The sequence below is a fragment of the Ovis canadensis genome, chromosome 13 (genome assembly GCF_042477335.2).
Source record: "Ovis canadensis isolate MfBH-ARS-UI-01 breed Bighorn chromosome 13, ARS-UI_OviCan_v2, whole genome shotgun sequence".
In the NCBI taxonomy this organism is placed as follows: domain Eukaryota; kingdom Metazoa; phylum Chordata; class Mammalia; order Artiodactyla; family Bovidae; genus Ovis; species Ovis canadensis.
In genome coordinates, this window is record NC_091257.1 from 53562936 (window position 1) to 53585371 (window position 22436).

The 22436-nt window shown below is 44.8% G+C and overlaps 1 protein-coding gene across 1 annotated transcript in view; it reads left to right on the forward strand.

The window, feature by feature from the left end:
- The window catches only part of DTD1 (D-aminoacyl-tRNA deacylase 1), a 76751-nt gene that overhangs the window by 14723 nt on the left and 39592 nt on the right, over nt 1–22436 (forward strand). The gene's annotated exons all lie outside the window — the stretch shown is intronic.

Below are 22436 nucleotides of genomic sequence, written 5' to 3' on the forward strand. Positions count from 1 at the left end.
GAGAGCTCGGGAGATAGTTCCCTCTTCCTCCCCTCCTTCTAGGACGCCATGAAGGGAAGGCTGTGGGGGCTTGGGGGAGCATTATATAAACCTGAAGCTCTGTGCCCTGTTTGGAGTCACCATTTCTAAGGGGAACAGAGCCTTTCTTTCTTGTTACTGATTTTCAGTGGGCAGGTATGCTCAGTGCCTGCTAGCCTTAATCCAAGCTGCTGGTTCTCAGCCTCTGACATGCAGCAAAGTAACGGGAGAAATCAGCATTCCCACTGCCTGGCTGCACCCAGACCAATGACACAGATTCTCTGGGGTGGGGTCAGAGGAGGTTATGGTCTGAAGCCACAGCTGGAACCACGAGTGTGAGCTGCAGAGGGAGGGACCCGTGCCCTAGCCTGTACCTTGATGGGATCTGTTACCTTGGACATCTAAGGGCTGGCCAGATCACCTGCAGACAAAATACTGGACTCCTTGTTCAAAAAGCAGGAAAAAGTGCCTGTAAAGTTACTACAAAGGTCCAAGTATGGATGTGAGAGTTTGATCATAAAGAAAGCTGAGTGCCAAAGAACTGATGCTTTTGAACTATGGTGTTGGAGAAGACTCTTGAGAGTCCCTTGGACTTCAAGGAGATCCAACTAGTCCATCCTAAAGGAAATCAGTCCTGAATATTCATTGGAAGGACTGATGCTGAAGCTGAAGCTCTAATACTTTAGCCAGCTGATATGAAGAACTGACTCCTTGGAAAAGACCCTGATGCTGGGAAAGATTGAAGGCCAAAGGAGAAGGAGATGACAGAGGGTGAGGTGGTTGGATGGCATCACCGACTCAATGGACACGAGTTTGAGTAAGCTCTGGGTGTTGGTGATGGACAGGGAAGTTCAGCATGCTATAATCCATGGGGTCGCAGAGTCGGACATGACTGAGTGACTGAACTGAGCTGAAAGTTACTACGATGTAAAGCTTTTCACTTTCATCCATAGTCTCTGGACTTACCGTGCTTTTTATTTGCTGTTTAATACCATTCTAACCAAAGACAAATTAAAAATTTATATTATTGACATGAATTTATCATTTCTCTTTATACTGTCCAAACCATTAAAGAAAATGTTTTGTTGAAGTATAGTTGATTTACAAGTATGGTTAATTTCTGGTGTACGGCATTGTGATTCAGCTTGACATATATATATTGTTTTCCATTCTCTTTTCCATTACGGTTCGTCGCAGGATATTGAGTGTAGTTCCTGTGCTATACAGTAGGACCTTGTTGTGTATTCATTCTGTATATCATAGTTTGCACCTGCTGACCCCAGACTCCTTCTCCATCCCTCCTCCACTTCCCTCCCCCTTGGCAACCATAAGTCTGTTCTCTGTGTCTGTGAGACTGTCTGTTTCGTAGGCAAGTTCATTTGTGTCATATTTTAGATTCCACATGTGAGGGATATTATATGGCATTTGTCTCTCTCTCTCTGACTTCCTTCACTTAGTATGATGATCTCCAGGTCCATTCATGTTGCTACAGATGACATGATTTCCATTCTTTTTTATGGCTGAGTAATACTCCATTACACACACACACACACACACACACACACACACAGAGACACACACACAGACACACACAGACACACACACACACACACACACACCCACCCAGCCACCCACCCCAGTTCTTTATCCATTCCTCTGTCAGTGGACATTTAGGTTGCTTCCAGGTCCTGGCTATTGTGAATATTCAGTGCTGCTGTGAGCATTGGGGTGAATTATCTTTTTGAATTACAGTTTTCTCCAGATGCATGCCCCAGAGTAAGGCTCCTGGATTGTGTGGTAACTCTATTTTTCGTTTTCTGAGGAACCTTCACACTATTCTCCATAATGGCTGTACCAACTTATATTCCCAACAACAGTGTAGGAGGATTCCCTATTCTCCACATCCTCTCCAGCATTTATTGTTGATTTTTTGAGGTGGCCATTCTGATTGGTGTGAGGTGATACCTCCCTGGACTTATCATTTACATTTCTCTAATAATTAGCAATGCTGAGCATCTTTTCATGTTTCTGTTGCCTCATGGAGCATACTTGGCCTTCCTAGATATAAAATGTAATATTACAATGTCACAGTAATGAAAATAGATGGTGCTGGCCGAGCAAGAGAGAAACCAATCACCGAGGAGATGAGAGGCCTGGAAGGGAGCCTGATTATTGATGAGAAGTTTGGTTTGTAATAAAGATGGTGTTACAGATCAGGTCAAGAAGTGGGTTCTCCTCAAAGGTGTTATGAGAACTGGCTGGTTAGTTTTAAAAATTGAACGCAGTGGAGATCTGTGAACTTACGTGGAAAACACAGCAGCTGTGCTGTTATATGAAACAAACACATCTCCAAAGAATACATGCAGTGTGATTCCAGTTATATAAACCTGAGACTGTCGGTTGGTATGTAACTCATTGATCTGTCTCCCACTCTCTGGATCTGCTGTCTCTAATACATTCTGGTACAGAGAAGGTTTATCTGTTTTTAAAAAACTGAGGGACTTCTCTGCTGGTCCAAGGATTAAGAATCCATTTTGTGATGCAGGGGACATGGGTTTGATCCCTGGTCGGGGAACCAAGATCCCACGTGCCGTGGAACAAGTGCATGCTAAGTTGCTTCAGTTGTGTCCAGTTCTTTGAAATCTGTGAACCATAGCCCTCCAGGCTCCTCTCTCCATGGGTTCTCCAGGCAGGAATACTGGAGTGGGTTGCCATGCCCTCCTCCAGGGGATCCTCCTGACAGGGATTAAACCCATGTCTCTTGTGTCTCCTGCATTGGCACATTCTTCACCACCTGGGAAGATCAGTTTGACTTATAAGGGGCTTCTAATATTGTGAGAGGTAATCAGCTCCAAAGCCAAATAGTCTGCTTATTTACAGGTTGGCCAGACCTGGATTCATAAACTTTTAATGTGCCTTCTCTCTGTGCCTAGTAGCTCTGCTCTTCTTTCTAGATGTTTCTTTAAAGGGAGTGTTGAACTATATATAAAATAAGACAACTAATGAGAACCTGCTGTATAGCACAGGGTGCTCTACTCAATACTCTGTAACGGCCTGGATGGGAAAAGAATCTAAAAAAGAAAGAGTGGGCATATGTGTATGTATAACTGATTCACTTTGATGTACACTTGAAAGTAACACAACTTGGTAAATCAACTATATACCAGTACAAATTGGAAGAAAAAAACGTGTTGAGAATGTTGTTTTTCTTTTTTTTTGAAATGTGTAATCTAAAAGTAAACCTCACTTTTAAAAAATGAAATTATTCCACCTGAAGGAGGATTATGGTACATAGCAGATTATCATTGTTAATAGAAACACAGTTGAGAACTAACAGTTTCTGAGCTTTGTATCCATGTTGTGGACCCTCAAGCACCACAGGAGGCGGGAAGCTCGATTCTCTCCTTGACCTGTTCAAGGTCATGGGACGTGGCTACTAAGTAAGCAAACTGGGTTCCAGGAGAAGACAGTCTTTCAGGTCATCCTGTCTCAGGTTTCTTCCTTCGCAACTTCCTTAACTACCGTCTTTCTGATCTATAACATGATCTGTTCAAAGAAATGAAGCCTCAACACCTCTCAGATCAGTGGGTGGAGCTTGGCCCTCCAGGAGTCAGCTGATCTAGAAATAGGTTCATGTCCTTGCCATTGACCTTCAGTTCACTTGTGATTGCACTGAGGTTTACAGGTCTGTGTGTTCTTGTTTTCCCTGAGCGTTGGATGGTGTTGACCAGAATCCCTTGGTATAGGCTTGCGAAGCCATCCTTCAGAGCTTACTCATCCTGTTGTATTTTTCCAGGTTCTGGGAATCACTGGCCTGTCTCCAGAGCCCTTTTATGTCACAGTTAGAAACATGGTCTGTGTTTGACAGGTGGGAAACAATTTTGTTGAGTAAAAGGTTAGATTCATAAAGGAGACATATGAAAATAAAAGTGTCTTACAATGTTAACCTCCTTTTTTGACCATTAATAGATATTAACAGTGTCTTTTTGTTAAGGTTACATTATCTTTATCTATTTTATTGATAGAGGTATGATTGATATATGTTGTTAGTTTCAGGTATACAACATAGCAGTTCGACATTTAAATACATTACTGAATGATCACCGTGATAATTCTAATAACCATCTGCCACCATACAAAATTACAGTATTATTGACTATATTCCCTACTCTGTGTACTATGTTCCTGTGACTTAGTTATTTTGTAAATGGGAATTTGTTCCTTGGTCTTCTTCATTTCCTTTTCCCACCTCCCTCCCTTTCTGGCAACTACCTATTTGTTCTCCGTATCTACGATCTGTTTCTGTTTTGCTTTGTTTGTTGCTTAGAGTTCACATATAAGTTAAATCATGTGGTATGTGTCTTTCTCTGCCTGACTTATTTCACTTAGCATGATAACATCTAGATCCATTCATGTTGTTGCAAATGGCAAGATTTCATTCTTTTTTTTACGGCTGATTAATATCCCATTGTGTATTTATAGCCACATCGTCTTTATTCATTCATATATCGATGGGCACTTAGGTTGCTCCCATGTCTTGCCTGTTGTGAATGATGCTGCAGTGAACATAGAGGTGCATACATCTCTTTCAATTAGTGTTTCGTTTTCTTTGGTTATATATCCTGAAGTAAGATTGCTGGATCTTATGGTTGTTCTATTAATTTTTTGAGACATCTCCAAACTATTTTACATAGTGACTGCACCAATTTACATCCCCACCAACAGTGCATGACGGCTTCCTTTTAGCCACATTCACATGGTCAGTTCATCTCTGACAGAGGAAGCAGGAATATAAAGTGGGGAAAGTCTCTTCAACAAATGACATTAGGAAGGCTGGACAGTTCAGTTCAGTTCAGTCCAGTCGCTCAGTCGTGTCTTACTCTTTGCGACCCCATGAATCGCAGCACTCCAGGCCTCCCTGTCCATCACCAACTCCCGCGGTTCGTTCAGAGTCACGTCCATCAAGTTGGTGATGCCATCTGGCCATCTCATCCTCTGTCATCCTCTTTTCCTCCTGCCCCCAGTCCCTCCCAGCATCAGAGTCTTTTCCAATGAGTCACCTCTTCCCATGAGGTGGCCCCAGTACTGGAGTTTCAGCTTTAGCATCATTCCCTCCAAAGAAATCCCAGGGCTGATCTCCTTTAGAATGGACTGGTTGGATCTCCTTGCAGTCCAAGGGACTCTCAAGAGTCTTCTCCAATAGCACAGTTCAAAAGCATCAATTCTTCAGCGCTCAGCCTTCTTCACCAGTCCAAACTCTCACATCCATACGTGACCACTGGAAAAACCATAGCCTTGACTAGACGGACATTTGTGGGTAAAGTAATGTCTCTGCTTTTGAATATGCTATCTAGGTTGGTCATAACTTTTCTTCCAAGGAGTAAGCGTCTTTTAATTTCATGGCTGCAGTCACCATCTGCAGTGATTTTGGAGCCCCCCAAAATAAAGTCTGACAGTTTCCCCATCTATTTCCCATGAAGTGATAGGACCAGATGCCATGATCTTTGTTTTCTGAATGTTGAGCTTTAAGCCAACTTTTTCACTCTCCTCTTTCACTTTCATCAAGAGGCTTTTTAGTTCCTCTTCACTTTCTGCCAATAGGGTGGTGTCATCTGCATATCTGAGGTTATTGATATTTCTCCCAGCAGTCTTGATTCCAGCTTGTGCTCCTTCCAGTCCAGCGTTTCTCATGAGGTACTCTGCATATAAGTTAAATAAGCAGGGTGACAATATACAGCCTTGACGTACTCCTTTTCTTATTTGGAACCAGTCTACAGCTACATGTAAAAGAATGAAATTAGCCTATTTTCTTATACCAAAATATTTTTTTATACCAAATATTCTTTATACCAAAGAATGAAACTAGTCCATTTTCTAATACCAAAATATTACTTTTTCTTATACAAAAATAAACTCAAATGGGTTAAAAACTTAATCATAAACCATAAAAGTAGAAGAAAATAGGCAGAACATACATTGACATTGATCTTAGCAATATATTTTTGGATCTGTCTCCTCAGGCAAGGGCAACAAAAGCAAAAATAAGCAAATTGGACTGTATTAAACCTGAAAGCTTTTGCATGGTGAAGGAAGCTGTCAGCAAAATGAAAAGGCCACCTGCTGAATGGGAGAAGAATTTGCAAATGACATCTGATAAGGGATTAATATCCAGATTCTGTACAGAAATTATGCAACTCAATATCTACGAAACAGTTGATTAAAAAGTGGGCAGAGGACCTAAACTGACACTTCTCCAAAGAAGGTATCCAGATGGCCAATAGACATATTAAAAGATGCTCCACACCACTAGTCATCAGGGAAATGCAAATTATAACCACAATGAGACATCACTTCACACCTGTCAGAATGGCTGTCATCAAAAAGCAGACAACTAGCTTTGGCACTTACTAGTTTAAAAGCTACATTACTAGTTTAATTATGAGATGGGATGTGAATAAATGTTTATGGACCATACTTCCATATTTTGACTTTAATTTGTAATTTAAAGTTATTTCAAAGCATGTTTTTGGTCATTAATTTGTTTCACTATATTTTGATATTCCACTTAAATTTAATTTCCGTAACAACAGAATAGGAACTGAGTCTTAGGGTCTACAGTATAGTCTAGAAAATGTGGATCCATTGGGAATGCTTTTTTCTCAGTATTTTGTTTTTTCAAGCCAGGTCATGCACTGTCAAGTTAATCTCGATCCAGACTGCTTCCATCACCATTGAATTGACATGAGTGCTTTAGTGAACTAATCAGTTAATCGCAGCCCATTCCAGCCACTGATACAAATGCTTGAGAAGTTGCTTCTTCTGCCTGGGTTAGTGGTCTTGCGTCTTTCAGTGAGCATAGTCTTTTCTGTTTATTGCAAAGGTTAGTCAGTTTTAATTATGGCAATTTTTCTGAAATTTTCATTTTTAAAGTTTTATGCCATAGAAAACTTTGAACTCACATAAATAGGATAGTGTGACAAATCCCCATGTGCTTGGCCTCCTACATCAGTGGCTATCACCCATCACAGAGAATTCACACCTTACGGTGTCCCTGTGCATGGCCCGCTGTGGGCAGTGCTGATTGAAGGTCTAGCTGGAGAGCCATTTGGGCAGAGCACACATCTTGAGGGAGAGGGTGGGGACCACAGAGAAAAGGTCATTGAGTGGCTGTATTCTTTCCTTGTTTGAAGGGCATTTAGTTAAAAAAATTTTTTTTCCCTAATACAAATGGGCAGTGTGTTAGTATACACGCTCGTATGTAAATTTTTTCCTGCTTGTGTGAGTGTTTCTGTAGGACAATGGAGGAAACATGTATGTATGAGAGCAGCTTTGCATATTTTCATCTTCCCCATAAACATAACCTGCTACATTTTAGAACTTCCTTGTTCTTTTTTTTGAAGTCCTAGGTTAATTATTCTCTGAATGGAAGTATGTTTATTGGGAATGTCTTAAGAAATGCTAGGGACTTCCAGGGTGGTCCAGTGGCTACGACTCCATGCTCCCTATGCAGGGGGCCCAGGTTCGGTTTCTGGTCAGAGAACTAGAGAGCTGCATACGGTAACTAAGACCCAGCCAAATAAGTAAATAGAAGAAATGCTGTCTGCCACAGGAGACACTCAGAAATCTCCATAGCTTCACACAATAAAAATTACTGGCACCAAAGCACAGACTAGGTTGGTAGGGGTCTACTCCATTTGCTGACTCAGGGACCCAGGCTCCCCCAGCTTAGAACACTGGCCTGCTGTGCTGGAGGGGAGAGGGATGGAGACCCCTTACCAGCAGTTGCTGGTCACCTCTGCTCACGTGTCTCTTGGGACCACTCACTTCGTGGGCGTGCACTCAGATGTTGGGTGAGCACCATAACTGCCTGTCCTCCAGCCCTCAAGGAAGGGGACCTTGTATATTTGACCACTCTTAAGCTCCAGCTCCCTGTTTGCCTGTCCAAACACTTAAAGTCTTCACCACCAGCCCCTGCACTTAAGGGAAAGGAGGTTTGAAATCAAGCCTAGGCTTTCTTTCTGTCTCAGGTCATTCCTTAACTTTGGCCCTTCAAGCTGGGTCCTGTGTAAAGAGAGATAATTAAACAAACTATTTTTTAAATTGAAGTATAGTTGACTTATAATGTCATTTTGATTTCTGCTGTACAGTAGAACCTCGATGTCCATCGATTCTGTATATAATAGTTTACGTTGGCTAATCCCAAACTCCCACTCCATCCCTCCCTCACCCCTGTCTCCCTTGGCAGCCATACGTCTATTCTGTGTCTAGGAGTCTGTTTTGTAGATAAGTTCGTTTGTGTCCTGTTTTAGATTCCACATGTAAGTGATACATGATGTTTGTCTTTCTTTGTCTGGCTTACTTCATTTGGTATGATCATCTCTAGGTCCATCCATGTTGCTGCATTATTTCATTCTTTTTTATGGCTGAGCAGTATTCCATTGCTATTGATAACTAAATTTCTGATAATGAAATGCTTGTCGTGCTTTGTGTCTTTGCGCACCTGTATGCAATGACATCTCAGATTAGATAGGAATAGAGGTCCAATTGTACCCCTCCCCCTTTTTTGGTTCTTGTTCACTCTCTAAGTCGTGTCCAACTCTTTGTGACCCCATGGACTGCAGCACACCAAGTTTCTTTCCTTGTCCTTCACTATCTCGCAGAGTTTGCTCAAACTCATGTCCATTGGGTCAGTGATGCCATCCAACCACCTCATCCTCTATTGCCCCCTTCTCCTCCTGCCTTCAGTCTTTCCCAGCACCAGGGTCTTTTCCAATGAGTTGGCTCTTTGCATCAGGTTGACAAAATATTGGAGCTTCAGCTTCAGCATCAGTCCTTCCAGTGAATATTTAGGGTTGATTTTCTTTAGGATTGACTGGTTTGATCTCCTTCCAAGGGACTCTCAAAAGTCTTCCCCAGGACTGCAATTCAAAAGCATCAGTTCTTTGGTGCTCAGCCTTCTTTATGGTCCAAGTCTCACATCTGTACAGTAATGCATCCATGCATCCAACTACTGGAAAAACCACGGCTTTGACTAGACGGACCTTTGTCAGCAAATTGATGTCTCTGCCTTTTAGTATGCTGTCTAGGTTGGTCATAGCTTTTCTTCTAAGGAGCAAGTGTCTTTTAATTTCATGGTTGCAGTCACTATTGGCAGTGATTTTGGAGCCCCAAGAAAATAAAATCTAGCCACTGCTTCCATTTTTTTTCCCATCTATTTGCCATGAAGTGATGGGACCAGATGCCATGATATTACTTTTTTGAATGTTTGTTTTAAGCCAACTTTTTCACTCTCCTCTTTCACCCCCATCAAGAAGCTCTTTAGTTCCTCTTCACTTTCTACTGTTAGAGTAGTATCATCTGCATATCTGAGATTGTTGTTATTTCTCTCAGCAATCTTGATTCCAGCCTGTGATTCATGCCCTTTTTTGGTTCTACTTTCCCTTTAAACAGATGTAAAACAACTGTCTGGTCACTACTTTCTTGTCACATGGCCGAACTGATACAGCTGCTTCAGATAGTACACTGTGGCTCACGGAGGCTAAATTACTGATAAATTAACTTTCTTTTTATGGCTCTTATTTCAAAATCATTTTTATTGCTTTCAGTATGTGCCAGGAATGGGGAATAAAGGTCCAGGGCTAGGGAGAGGGGTCCTGCCTTGGTAGGAACGATGTGTCTCTGGCTTTGCCCAGTGGTCTGGCCCTCCCAGTTCCCTGGCCCTTTGTCATCCTGCTTGGGTCAGAAGGGCAGTGCTAACCCCTCTGAGAAGTGGCTTTTCCTTTGACAAGGTCTTAATAGGGCTGGCATCCCGAAGACATCTTGTTTTCATGATCCAATTTGGGAGAAAAGTTTCCCAGAAAGTGTTTGACAGTAATTGACTAAGTATCTTGAACTATGCTCCTTTCAAAATGGATTGTGCATGTAATTTAGTAAATCAAAATATTTATTTTTTAAAAAACATCTCAGAACAGCATTGCTTCTGTGATCCGAGTTCATTTTCTGTTTGTTCTGTTCCAATTAAAAATACTGTGAGTTATTTAAGACAAATAAGAGGAGTAAGACAGGAGACACTGGTACATCCACTTTCCAGCATAAGAAAGCATTCTCCTTACTTGGAGACTCTTGCAGATGTTCCAGTGAAGAGGGGGGACTGGCCATCTTAAAGCCCTTCATGCCAGCGTCTTCTGATTGAATATGGGTAGCCGGGCCCAGCTACCTGCTGCTTCTCCTACTGCCCCCTCGAGGGGAAATCCACCAGCCCAGGTCAAGTCTGCGGTGATGCAGTGCCAGGGGAGCAGACTCAGAAAATGACTTCCTGTGATTTCTCTGTAGGTGAATTTTAGTACTTAACACAAGGTTTATAGGGGCTTCCCAGGTGGCACTTGTGGTAAAGAACTCGCCTGCTAGTGCAGGAGACTTAAGATACGCGGGTTCAGTCCCTGGGTTGGGAAGACCCCCTGGAGAAGGGCATGGCAACCCATTCCAGTATTCTTGTCTGGAGACTTCCGTGGAGAGAGGAGCCTGGTGGGCTACACTCCATGGGGTAGCAAAGAGTTGGATGAGAGTGAAGCGACTTGATGTGCATGCATGCGAGGTTTACATGGTGATCTTCCCCCTCTTTGGCCAAGGCTGTGGCCGTGCTGGCGCTCGGTAAGCCGGTGAAGCAGTGCAGGGTCTAGATCTGGCCCCTTTCCCCCACCTGCTTCGCCACCCCTCCTCCACCTGTCTTTACGTCTGTCCATCCATTCACCCATCTATCCATTCACCCACCCATCCACCTTAGCATTTGACAATGTACAAACAGTAAGGCTCAACCTTTGCTGCTTTCCTTTGCAAAGGTTACTTTGTAGTCTGAAATCTAAAAATGAAATGAAAGTCAATTTTCATACTCTTTTCAATAACTTTGAAATATCTGTACAAAAGAATGCATGTGGTCTATAGGGTTTCTTTTTATAGTCTCTTACATGTTCCTTGCAAAAACGTATCTGTTCAGACTTTTTATTTTGAAGTGATCTTAGAACTTGAAAAGAAGTTACCACAATGGTAATAAGTTTCTTTCTCTAGCCTCTCCTGTATTCAGATCTTACATGAACACAGCATAGTTATCAAAAGTAAGGAATTAACATGGGTACAATATGATGAACTAATCTTGAACTCTAAAGGGAATTTCTCTAGTTTTCCCACTTTTATGTGCTGGGGCCTTCTCTGAGATCCAGGTTTTATCGGTCTTGTGTCTTTGGTTTCCTCCAATCTGGACACTGCCTCAGTCATATTTGTATTTATATGTTCATGTTGTATTTTTGAAAATGTATATATCTGAGTTGGTAGAAATTCTTTGAACGTATTTTGTTTACAGTCTCAGGATGGCTGGGGCCAAGGAGGGGCCGGCCTGCTTCTCCTTCTGGACGTTCATGCTCAGGTCGATCCAGGCCAAACCCCAGAAAGTCCCGATCTCACTTTTGAGGCTTGTGCCCAGGAAACCACCCTTCCTCTGGGTAGTGGACTGCTTCTAGTGTGGTCTTCCCTAGGGCTCTGGTTCTCTAGGAACATCCCGGACCGAGGCTGTGGAGCATGTGCACAAAGGTGCTCTGTATTTACCACTGGGCTCGCTGTTGGGTACAGATCTGTGCTGGTGGTGGGTGGATGGCAGAGAGGAGGAAGGGCAGTGTTCATTCTAGAGTTTTCTATAAAAGTGAGTTACCTGAAGTCAGAAAGAGAAAAATGAATATCACATATGAACACCTGTATGTGGAATCTAGAAAAATGGTATGTGCATGCTAAGTCACTTCAGTCATGTCCAACCCCATGGATGGTAGCCTGCTTGGTTCCTCTGTCCATGGGATTCTGCAGGCAAGAATCCTGAAGTGGGTAGCCATTCCTTTCTCAAGGGGATCTTCCCGACTCAGGGATCAAACACACCGTGTCTCTTAGGTCTCCTGCATTGTCAGGAGGATTCTTTACAACTAGCACCATCTGGGAAGCCCAGAAAAATGATATAGATGGGCTTATCTGCAAAGCAAAAGTAGAGACACAGATGTAGAGAACAAGTATGGACAGCGGGGCGGGGGAAAGGAGAGGGATGAATAGGGAGACGGAGATAACATATGCACACTATTGATGCTATGTATGAAATAGATAGCTAATGACAACCTGCTGTGTAGCACAGGGAACTCTGCTCTGTGGTGACCTGAATGGGAAGGAAATCCAAAAAAGAGGGGATAGATGTATATATATAGCTGATTCACTTTGCTGGACAGCAGATACTAATATAATATTATAAAGCAACTATACTCTGATAAAAATCAATAAAAAAGAAAAAGAGAGTTTCCTGGACTCTGGAGGTGTGCCCAGCTTTTTGTGTATTCAAGTCAAGCATCTCAGTATGTGTGTGCATGTGCTTATGAGATGGACACAGAGCCACACACACGCAGAGAGATAGACATCAAGAGGCCAGGGCTTACCCAGCATGCAGGCTTCTCTGAGTTATAGGACCCGCAGCATTAATCCTGAGACGGTCCCAGCAAACTTCGAAGGATGTGCCCAAGGCAGAAAGTCTTCAAAATTCTCCAGCAAAACACAGGGAGGAAGTTGACAAGACTCATGAAGTGCCAATAATCTTAATTTTTAAAAGTTTTTTTAAAAATAAGAATTTCTTTAGAAAGGGACATGAACCAATGGCAGAAGATGATGACGAGAAACGTAACTCCAAGGCTCTTGGGTCACACCAGCCCCACTACTGTCTGCCTCAGGTTTGTCCTTTGACGTTTGCTAGGACCATCCTAGGGTTATTGCTGCAGGTCCTTTCATTCTGTTACATCTGATTTTTTTTTTTTTAAGTAAAACTTTTGTTTTGGGGTAGTTTTCGCTCCAAGGAGAGAGCTCCTGGATACCTCCTACCCACCTGTCTCATCATTCACCCTCCTGCATTTCCATAGCTCATCTGTCAAAACTAGAAACTGACATGCGTGCCTGACTATGGACCAGACTCCAGACTTTGTTTGGATCTACCTGTCTTCATTCACCCCTTCTTTCCATCCCAGGATCCCATTCAGGGTCCCCATGGCCTTTCCTTGTCTGGGACAGTTTCTCCATCTTTTTCATCTTTAACAAAGGGGAGCAGTAGCAATTCCATGATCCTGACCTGACAGTCCTGAGATACCCTGCAGAATGTCCCCACGCCTGGGTTTGTCCCACTATGTGTCTTGCAATTAGACCGGGATTATGATCTTTGTAGGGGCTTTCCAGGTGACTCAGTGGTAAAGAATCTACCTGTAATGCAGGTGCCACAGGAGACCTGGGTCAGATCCCTGGGTCAGGAAGATCCCCCTAGAGAAGGAAATAGCAATGCACACTCCAGTATTCTAGCCTGGAAAATCCCATGGACAGAGGAGCCTGGCAGGCTATAGTCCATGGGTCACAAAGAGTTGGACATGACTGAAATGACTTAGCTTGCATGCATGGGCTTTTAAAATGAGCACACAGGGTGGAGGGCCCTTTGTGTCTCATCATGTAGGGGGACGTGTGACATCTACAGGACATGAGCCGCGGCCCCCTGGTTGGTGATGTTTGGCTGGATCTCTCTGCTGCAGGGTCAGTTATTTTCCCTACTCTGTTCTTAGAAGTGAACCCCTAAGTGCAGCCCACCTTGAAGAGGTTCGGGGAAGAGTAAACTCCATCTCCTAGAGCAGAAACATCCACATGGATTATTTGTAGGGTTGCAGGACACCCCAGATGACTTTGATTTTTAGATAAACAATGAGTAGTTTTGTGATGTCAGTATGTGCCTTGTGATAGATATCTGAACTTCATATTTAATTGGGTGTCCTGTATCTTATTAAGTCTGGCAACCCTAATGATTTGGAATTCTTCTATAAGAAAAATTGGTCTCTTCTTCCCGACATCTGATTTTAATTAGACTCTACCATCCTCCTAGTATCCTTTTCTTCCCATTTTGTGTCATCCTTTAGCACAGTTTGATGTATTTCAGTGAGATTACAATTTGTCTACTTAATTTTTTTTAAAACATAGTTTTGTTTGCTTTAGAAGATGAATTAGCATGAGTGTGTATATATGTATGTTTAATCAAAGGATTTTTCTCATTGCGTGCGTGCTCAGTCGCTTTGTCCAACTCTCTATGACCCCACCATGCTCCTCTGCCCATGGGATTTTTCCAGCAAGAATACTGGAGTGGGTTGCTATGCTCTCCTCCAGGGGATCTTCCCAACCCAGGGATACAACCCAGGTCTCCTGCGTCTCCTGCATTGCAGGGCGGATTCTTTACTCCTGAGAGACCAGGGAAGCCCATTTTTCTCATTACATGAGCAAGAAAGCATGATAGTTTCCAGCTCCTATTAAGGAAACCCAGAGCTGAGGGAAAGGAACTTTGTGCTGAATGTGCAGGTGCAGATCGTGGGTGGGGCAGGGCGGCAGCAGCAGGCCCATGGATCCCACTGGCCTTGACCGGGCTAGGTGGGTATGACAGCCTCAACTCCCGACCTGCGGTAGGTGTGAGGGAGCGCTCACCAAGAGAATGTGGACATGAAGAGGCCTAGGGCAGTGGGGAGGCCCAAGACATCTGGGTAGTTTTACCATGAAAAGAAGACCAGATCTCTGGTTTCCTGGAAGTTGCCTTGCCCACCAGCGGGTGGTGTGGCTCTGCATTTTGTTCTCTGCAGCTGGTACCCAGAAAGTCTGGGCTGGCTTCTCGTCAGCAGCAGGTGTTCCTGGACACAGCAGGAACTGTGATGCTCAAAGGTGGTCCAGGGGCCCGGGAGGGCCTCCCCAGAGTGAGGTCCCTGAGGGGCAGGCAGAGGGGAGGTGCTGGGCTCAGTGAGCAGGGCCCTCACCTGCTGCAGTTGCCTTCCTAGGTCATTGGAAAGGATGCACGTGAAAGGATACAGGTGCCCCTTTAAGGTGAATGCCTCTCCTGCATGTAGTAGGAGCTTCAGCAAACATTTGTCCAAGGGATAAGGGCATCACTGTTTGCCCTGCCAGGTGTTCGGCTCATCCTCAGTAATTGTGACAGAGATCCATCATTTGTCCCTACACTGACCTGTCTTCTGTGTTCAAAATGCCAGCCGGTTGTCTTTGCTTCAGATCAGTTTTCTTGCCCAATGGGGTCTGACTCTGCCAGGTTTCCACAGAAAGCCTCCAGCAGTCCTGGGGCTCTGGTGCCCTTTAACCCAAGCACCCTCTCCTTTCCCCATGAGGTAGGGGCTGCCTGTGCCTCTGCTTCTGGAGGGGTCTTCTTGCCCCCATCTCCCTGCCGCCTCATCTCTGGCACCCGCACAGTCACTGACCCACCCTCGGCAGGCTGGGATTGCTTGCACGACCCGAGTAAGAAGTCCTCATAGGTGCGAAACTGCGAGGGCAACTTATTAGAATATTGCACAGTGTGACAGGTAACACCTTTAGTCTGAGGCTGCCAGTCATTATTATTTTTTTAATATTTATTTGGCTGCACCAGGTCTTAGCCGTGGCACTTGGGATCTTCTATCTTCATTGTGGTATGCGGGATATTTAGTTGCAGCATGAGGGATCTAATTCCCTGACCAGGAATCGAGCCTGGGCCCCCTGCATTGGGAGCACAGAGTCTTAGCCACTGGACCACCCAGGAAGTCCCAGCCAATTCTTGCTTCATAAAGAAACAAGGAGCATCGTATTCCACATAGCTCCTTGAAGATGTTACATGTGCTTGTGTTTGGCTCTTGTAATCCTGTTGAATCGAACAACATATGTTTGTCCATGTGTTTACGTTTTCTCAGATAACAGATGTCTGTAGGACAAGATTTTATTATCTATTTTTGAATTGTGTTTTGAAACGTAAAAAGCACATTTTGGGATCTTGCTGTAGCCAGGATCGTTCCATGGTACCTGACTGTACGTGCTGTTCTAGCAAGCTGTTCCAAGTCTTGGATTTTCTTGAGTTTCTGTTTATGAGATGCCAGCATGTTAAATACACGAATGGTAAACAGTGAGGTCAGTTCATAACAGCTCTGAGGAAGAGCAGGCGGTTATTTTTTCGTTGAGGACTTTGGTGTGAGCGTGTCAGCCCTGGAGCGTGACGGCCACACTCTGCGTGGTTCAGAGGTGGGGGGCGCCGGGGGCCCCGTTGTTGGGCCACCTTGACCCTCACCTGCCGCAGCGCCTGTCCTGTGTGTGGCCCAGCAGAGAGCTGGGGGCGGCCCCTGCTCCGCTGTCCTGGCCGGTGTCGCGGAAGCTGAGCCTTCCCCTGATTGTGAGCTGTGACTCTGGGTGGGTGCTCTTCTGGGCCTGGAGCTGCTGAGCGGAGCGAGCTGCAGAGTTCTCATTTTCACGTGGACCACGAGCTCTTCTGAGCCACTCACTGCTCTTTTAGGAGGAAACTTAGATAGCTTCTTTCACTTGCCCTTTCCCGGATTTTTCTGGCTCTCTTTTTGATAGTTGAATGTGAGGTTACCAGAAGGTTTTCTTTTCAGCTTTACGGTGATTGAATTGACCATTTTTGCAGCTGCAGCTCTTGGATGTTTGTTTCCCTTGGTTCTGGCTGGTGAGCCTCTCAGAGGTTGCGAGGGTCTCCCTAGGAGAGGGGTCTCTGCAGCGTGCAACCCCTGACGTGTCTTGGCTCGAGCCTCTTGCCATCAGGAAAGGCGACACCATGGACCGCTTGATTGCAGACTTAGTGGGGGACCCCTTGGTAGGCATATGATTGCATCCCCAAGGCCATCTGACACCCAGACGGGCCACTGTGTGGTGTGGGGACCAGGCAGGGGCAAGTCTTTGGGGGGCTTAGCACTATATCTACGAGAAGTGGTGGGGAGAACTGTGCCTGAGACCACCTCCAAGGAGCCCTGGGCCGGAAGCTCTGGACTCAGGTGTCGGTGGGCAGGGTCGCTGGTGCTGCCGCCCCTTGCAGGCCAGCAGCTCCCTCTGACCTTTGAGCCCAGGCCTCACAGAGGCCAGATGGTCTTGCTCAGAAGCTCTGGTGCCTCTCTGGCTACAGTCCTTTTCCTGGTCATGGTCAGCATCTGTCACTGACTGGGCCCTGGGGACCTGCCCGCCTTCCTTGGCCTCCTGCTTCTCACGGGTAACCAGGGCCCGTTCCCCAGCATCTCGGTTATAATGGAACAGCACGAGTGGCCAGCGTGTGACCACACTCTCCCTTGCCCGGGTGACCCATTCTCCCTGTTGTCTGCTTAGGCCGCCATGAGTCGGGGGCGTCCATGTGCTTCTGATGATGATTGTGACGGGGCCCAGCACTGCAGAGTCTGGGCTGGATGCGATGACAGCCTCACAAACGTGGACACCAGAGATCCTTGTCTTTCCATGGTTAGCCTTCTTCCAGACGTCTCCACAGTGTAGACACACTGGAACCCGCAGAGCCCGGGCGACGCTTTCCTTGGTGGGAGGAAGGGAGGCGGGATGGAGAGGCTGCCCCTTCACAGACATCCTTGGGCTGGGGGCGCCTCTCTTCTCGAGTATTTCATTCTGAGACTTTGGTCTCTACAGTTTAAATATTATTCTCACATTTACTTTCATGGCCTATTTAATTGAGAACACTTGATGAAAAACGTTTAAAACATAGCAGTTGTTAAGAATCTAGGGTCATGGAGAGGTTTTAATTGATCCTTGTGATGAACGAAGAATACCGTGTCGAAGGCCTCCCTTCTGTTGTTTCCCAAGGCCGTTGCCCGTCTCGATCAGTGTGGAATAGCATCATGTTTTTGGCTGATCGCACTCGGAGTTATGCTCCTCTCAAAGCCTTGACTGCATCCGAGAGGCTGAAGCCTGAGCAAGCTGAACCCCTCACTCCTGAGCTGTTCATGGCACAAAGCATTAAAAACAGCACCAGCGTGGTCATCTGTTCTATTTTTTATCGACTCTGTCATCACTTTAATTGGTTGTTGTTAGAACAGATGTTTTAGTAGGAAGATTTTGGCATGACTTTTTGCTTATTTAATTTCTGATGACTTGCAGGACATTTATTTCTACATTAAAACAAAAGGAGGGCAGTGGGAGCAGAGCAGTCCTTCCTAGCAGAGCTGGTCCTAGAGAGTAACAGGGTTGCCAAGTAGGTTTTGCTGAGGAGAAGGTTTGCCTGGAGGAAGCATGCGCTTGAAGAGCTTCGCCAGTAGGCATGATGACCCTTTCAACTTACAGTCAGCAGGACACTCCAGAGCTTTCCCAATGCCAAACCACCTTGCAGGATGGCTTCCAAGCATTGGAAGCCAAGCTACCACTGTTTTAACATTGGCAAAATTAGAAAGAAAATAGTCATCCTATTTAGAAAGCATATGAGCCAGTTATGCTTTTGCAACTTTGGTACCTTTGTATAAAGTCCTGACTTCAGACTTGGGTGTGAGCTTGGTTCACGTGCCACAGCTAAAATAATCAGTGATCATTTGTGGTTCTTTGAATTTGGGCGTTCATAGAAAAGCTTACCAATGCTAACTTTGGGAAAAAAAAGAGTTGCTTCTGTGTTTGGGCCAAAATAAACTTCCTAAATTGCTATTTGATAGCAGTGTTTGTAAAATAATATTATAACTCTGTATTGTAAAGAATTTTAGGTTCAGAAAAAGCCTCTGAGTATACAAGGATTCTTTTAAAGGTTTGCTATTCTTTTAGACTATATGAGTCGTCTTCCCTGCCCTTAAAAACTTTTGGGTTGGTGGGGGAGCTCCGTTGGTTAAACTTAGAATGTAAGCATCACATTGTCAGCGGAAGTGGTTGTGGTGAATCCTGTAGTCTGTAATCCTTCTGGTTAATCGATACATGGGCCGACTGGGGTGTGTCATTACAATCATACAGAAAACACCTGTTGTGAGAGGACAGACAGGTGCTGATCAGCCCATCCTCAGGGTTCCTCGGTGTAGATGCTTCTTGCTTCTGAGCCAAGAAGTGAGCATCCTCTGCCACCAGCGGGTCCTGTCTGAAGCTTCTCACTATTGCGGGCACTGAGCATGATGCTTGTCGAGTGTGTGGTTGCTGCTCAGCAGCTGCTTGTCTGATGAGCGACTCGACAGAGAGCGTACAAGTCACCAGATGTCATGTGTCCACAGGGAGTGCCACCCGCTGTCTACGGTGCTGTCGTCACCTGTGAGTGTTAACCGGTAGCCACCACGCAGGTTAATCTGTCCAGGATATTCAAGTCCTAAACTGGAATTGAACCTTAGTGTGATTTTTGTTTTTATGTGATGTTTTAAACCATTTGAGGTCAATGGATCAACTTTTTTTTTTTTTGGTATTCACCTAAGTACTGTATGGTTAATAAAATGTCAAACCTTTTCTAGTGTGAAAAATGCTACAAATCAATGCTATGTGAAAGAAAATGTCTATGAGTCATATTTTATTTTGTGCTTGTTACTCATTTTCACATGTTATTGGGGGAAGGAGTGGGAGGGACTTAATTCTTTGCGGGTTCCGACTCTTATGTAATAAAAAGGGAAGGATCTAGAGGTCTTAACTTCTTGTCAAGTTTCCAAGTCTAACTCTTTGCAGAATAACGTCTGTCCCAGTTGATGAGGAGGGTGAGACTACAGTTCCTCTGAAATGCCATCACTCCTCTGTCTCAGAACTTTAGCTCTTTAAAATCTGGGTCATGTCTGAATCGACCCTTAGAAGCCTCACTTCTCAGGGCAGGAGAAGCAGCATTTCCAGCTTGCGTCCAGGGAGGTCAGTACAGGGGGCTTTGATGGCTGAGTGGACCAGCGTGTTTTTCAGCCAAGGGTCCTGCTAAACTGCCTGGCAACACGTATCTGATCATTTTTCTCTATTAAAAAAAAGTCTATCCAAGATGAAATAAAACCTTACATGGAGATATTTTTCTGTTTAGACTTCACAATGAAAACATTTTGCTATATTCTATTCTGATACTAACCATTACAGAGTCCCTTTTTCAAAAATATTGGTTGTAAAGGGGAGAAGATGCCTAGTTTCTCTGCTTTTTTAAAAAAATGAATCGCTTTCTTTATGTTCTTTTTTTTTTTTTTAATATTTATTTGGCTGCACCAGGTCTTAACTGCAGCATGTGGAATCTATATCCCTGACCAGGAATTGAATCCAAGCCCCCTGCCCTGGAGCTCAAAGTCTTAGCCACTGGACCACCAGGGAAGTCCCTTTAGTTTCTCTTCCAAAGTCACCAAATTAAATTTCTCAGGTTTGCTTTTTTCCTGTATTTGCGTTGCTCAATTTCTGTTTTTCTCCATGGATTTATATCAGAGGTACTTCTCTCCTACTTTGGTGATTTCTTTTTCTTTTTTTTTTTTTTGCCGATTTGATGATATACACGGAAACTGTTGCACTATTCTGAGCAATAATAATTTTATTGACTTGGAAGCCTGAGTTGTCTCAACTTCCAGTGGTTGTTTGCATTGCAGTGTTTAAAGTAATGGTCAACCCTGAGATCCTTACCAAAAGTTTATGACAGAAAGGAAAAAAAAGGAAAGAGTAGGGCGGGGAGTGGAAAAAATGCTGTTTAAATTACAAACTGCTTGTGCTTGTAGCATTTACATAGAGAGGGCAGTTAACCCAAGTCACTTAAAAAATGGTCATAACATTGAGAGTTAAAGATAATCTTACTTGTAGAAGAACTTGGAGCAGAAATCAAAAAGTCCAGATGAGCGAACAGTTCACATAAGGAGTTGTTGGGTGGCAGGCACGATTTTGAGTGTTACATTGTGGAAGCTGGTCGGAGCTGCTGGGGGCTGGGCTTGCAGTTTGGGGCCACATGTGTGATCTTGATTGATTCAGAGCCCAAGTTGATTCAGAGCTCTCTTTGTTGATAAGCTCAGATGCTGTCTCCTCGGGGGGCAGGGTTGGTGTCCCCTCCTCTACTGTCCCATTTAGAGTGTTCACCAAGCACTGTTGGAAGCTGGCTGATCTCCCAGGTCACTGGTGGAGCCCTGGACCCTGGTGGCAGAAAAAAGTCCCCACCCCTGTTCCCAGGGACACTCCTTGCAGCCATGTGGGCGATGGCCCCCCTGCCCCTACGAAGTGAAGCCTGCCTGGATCACGGGGGTCATGCTTTGAGCCAGACCATCTGTGTTCGTTATCTAGTGCTGTGCAGAGAACTACCCCAAACTCAGCGGCTTGACACAGCAGTAGACATTTTTCATACCATTTCTGTGGGTCAGGAATTTGGACCGTGGAGCTGGATGGTTCTGCCACGGAGGGAACTCTGGTTAGGTTGCAGCCACTGTGTCGGCAGGGCCCATCTCCTGCATAGCCCTTGGGGTTGGCAAGCTGGCGCTGGCTGTTAGGCAGAGGCCTCACATGGACAGGGCTGCTCAGATGTCCTCCCAACATGACAGCCGGCTTCCCTAGAGCCCTGGCCTTTGAAGTCACATGCTGTCATCTCTGTGGTGTCCTGTGGTTACACTGGTTAGCCCTGTGCAGTGTGGCTGCACGAGGTCATAAGGTCCTAGGGAATCTTGAAGACTGGCCTTCCCACCATCCCAAGTGTCCCTTCCAGTTGGTAAGATCCATCCTGTCTTCCCATCGTGAGCTTAAACAAGATGTTTCCTGAGTGTGGTACCACATAGTGAATTGTGTCCTGGGAGCTTGCAGGGCGGCTGCTCAGATGTAACAGAGGACAGGTTTGTCCTTGCTGAGTGCATGGTAGGAGCATTTTATTCAAACACTCTTCTTTTGAAATCAGTGATGATACTCAATCTTATCTTTTCAAAGAAGAAAATAAAATCACCTTTTAATTCTCCCTTCCATGGGAACCTGGCATTGTGGCTCAGATGGTAAAGAATCCACCTACAATGCAGGATACCTGGGTTCGATCCTTGGGTTGGGAAGATCCCCTGGAGATCTGGAAACCGCAACCCACTCCAGCTTTCTTGACTAGAGAATTTCATGGACATAGGAGCCTGGCAGGCTACAGTCCATGGGGTTGCAAAGAGTCGGACACGACTGAGTGACTTTTACTACACTCACTTCATAGCACAAAAGTACTGTCAGTCTGTTTTCTGGGTCATACTTCCCCTTATTCCTCTGTAGGGCATGTATACCCCCTCTATATCTGCATATAAATTTACCAAATAGGATCACAGTGCACTGTTTCATAACCTAATTTTTCCTAATGATACAGACATTTTTGCATATCTTCAAATCATCTTTCAACCTCAGTTTTAATGAGTGCCTCCTGTTTTCACCATGAGAGGTAGCCGAATCTGTTTAGCTAACTGCCACTTGCTGGGCATTTAAGTTATATCCTAGCCTCTCCTCTCAGGGGCAGTGCTGGGGAGGTGCATCGTGTCCTCAATCTTGCTCTGTACCTGGCTTGATTCTTGGCGTAAGTTCCTAGACCTGTAGCCTTTGGACACACGGTCAGGGTATGCTGCTTTTATCGAGAGGCTCCTCCTCAGGTCATTAGCAGGTGCTGTTTCTCTAGCATTGGGCTCTGCATATCAGTGTGGATTTTTGCCAATTCAATA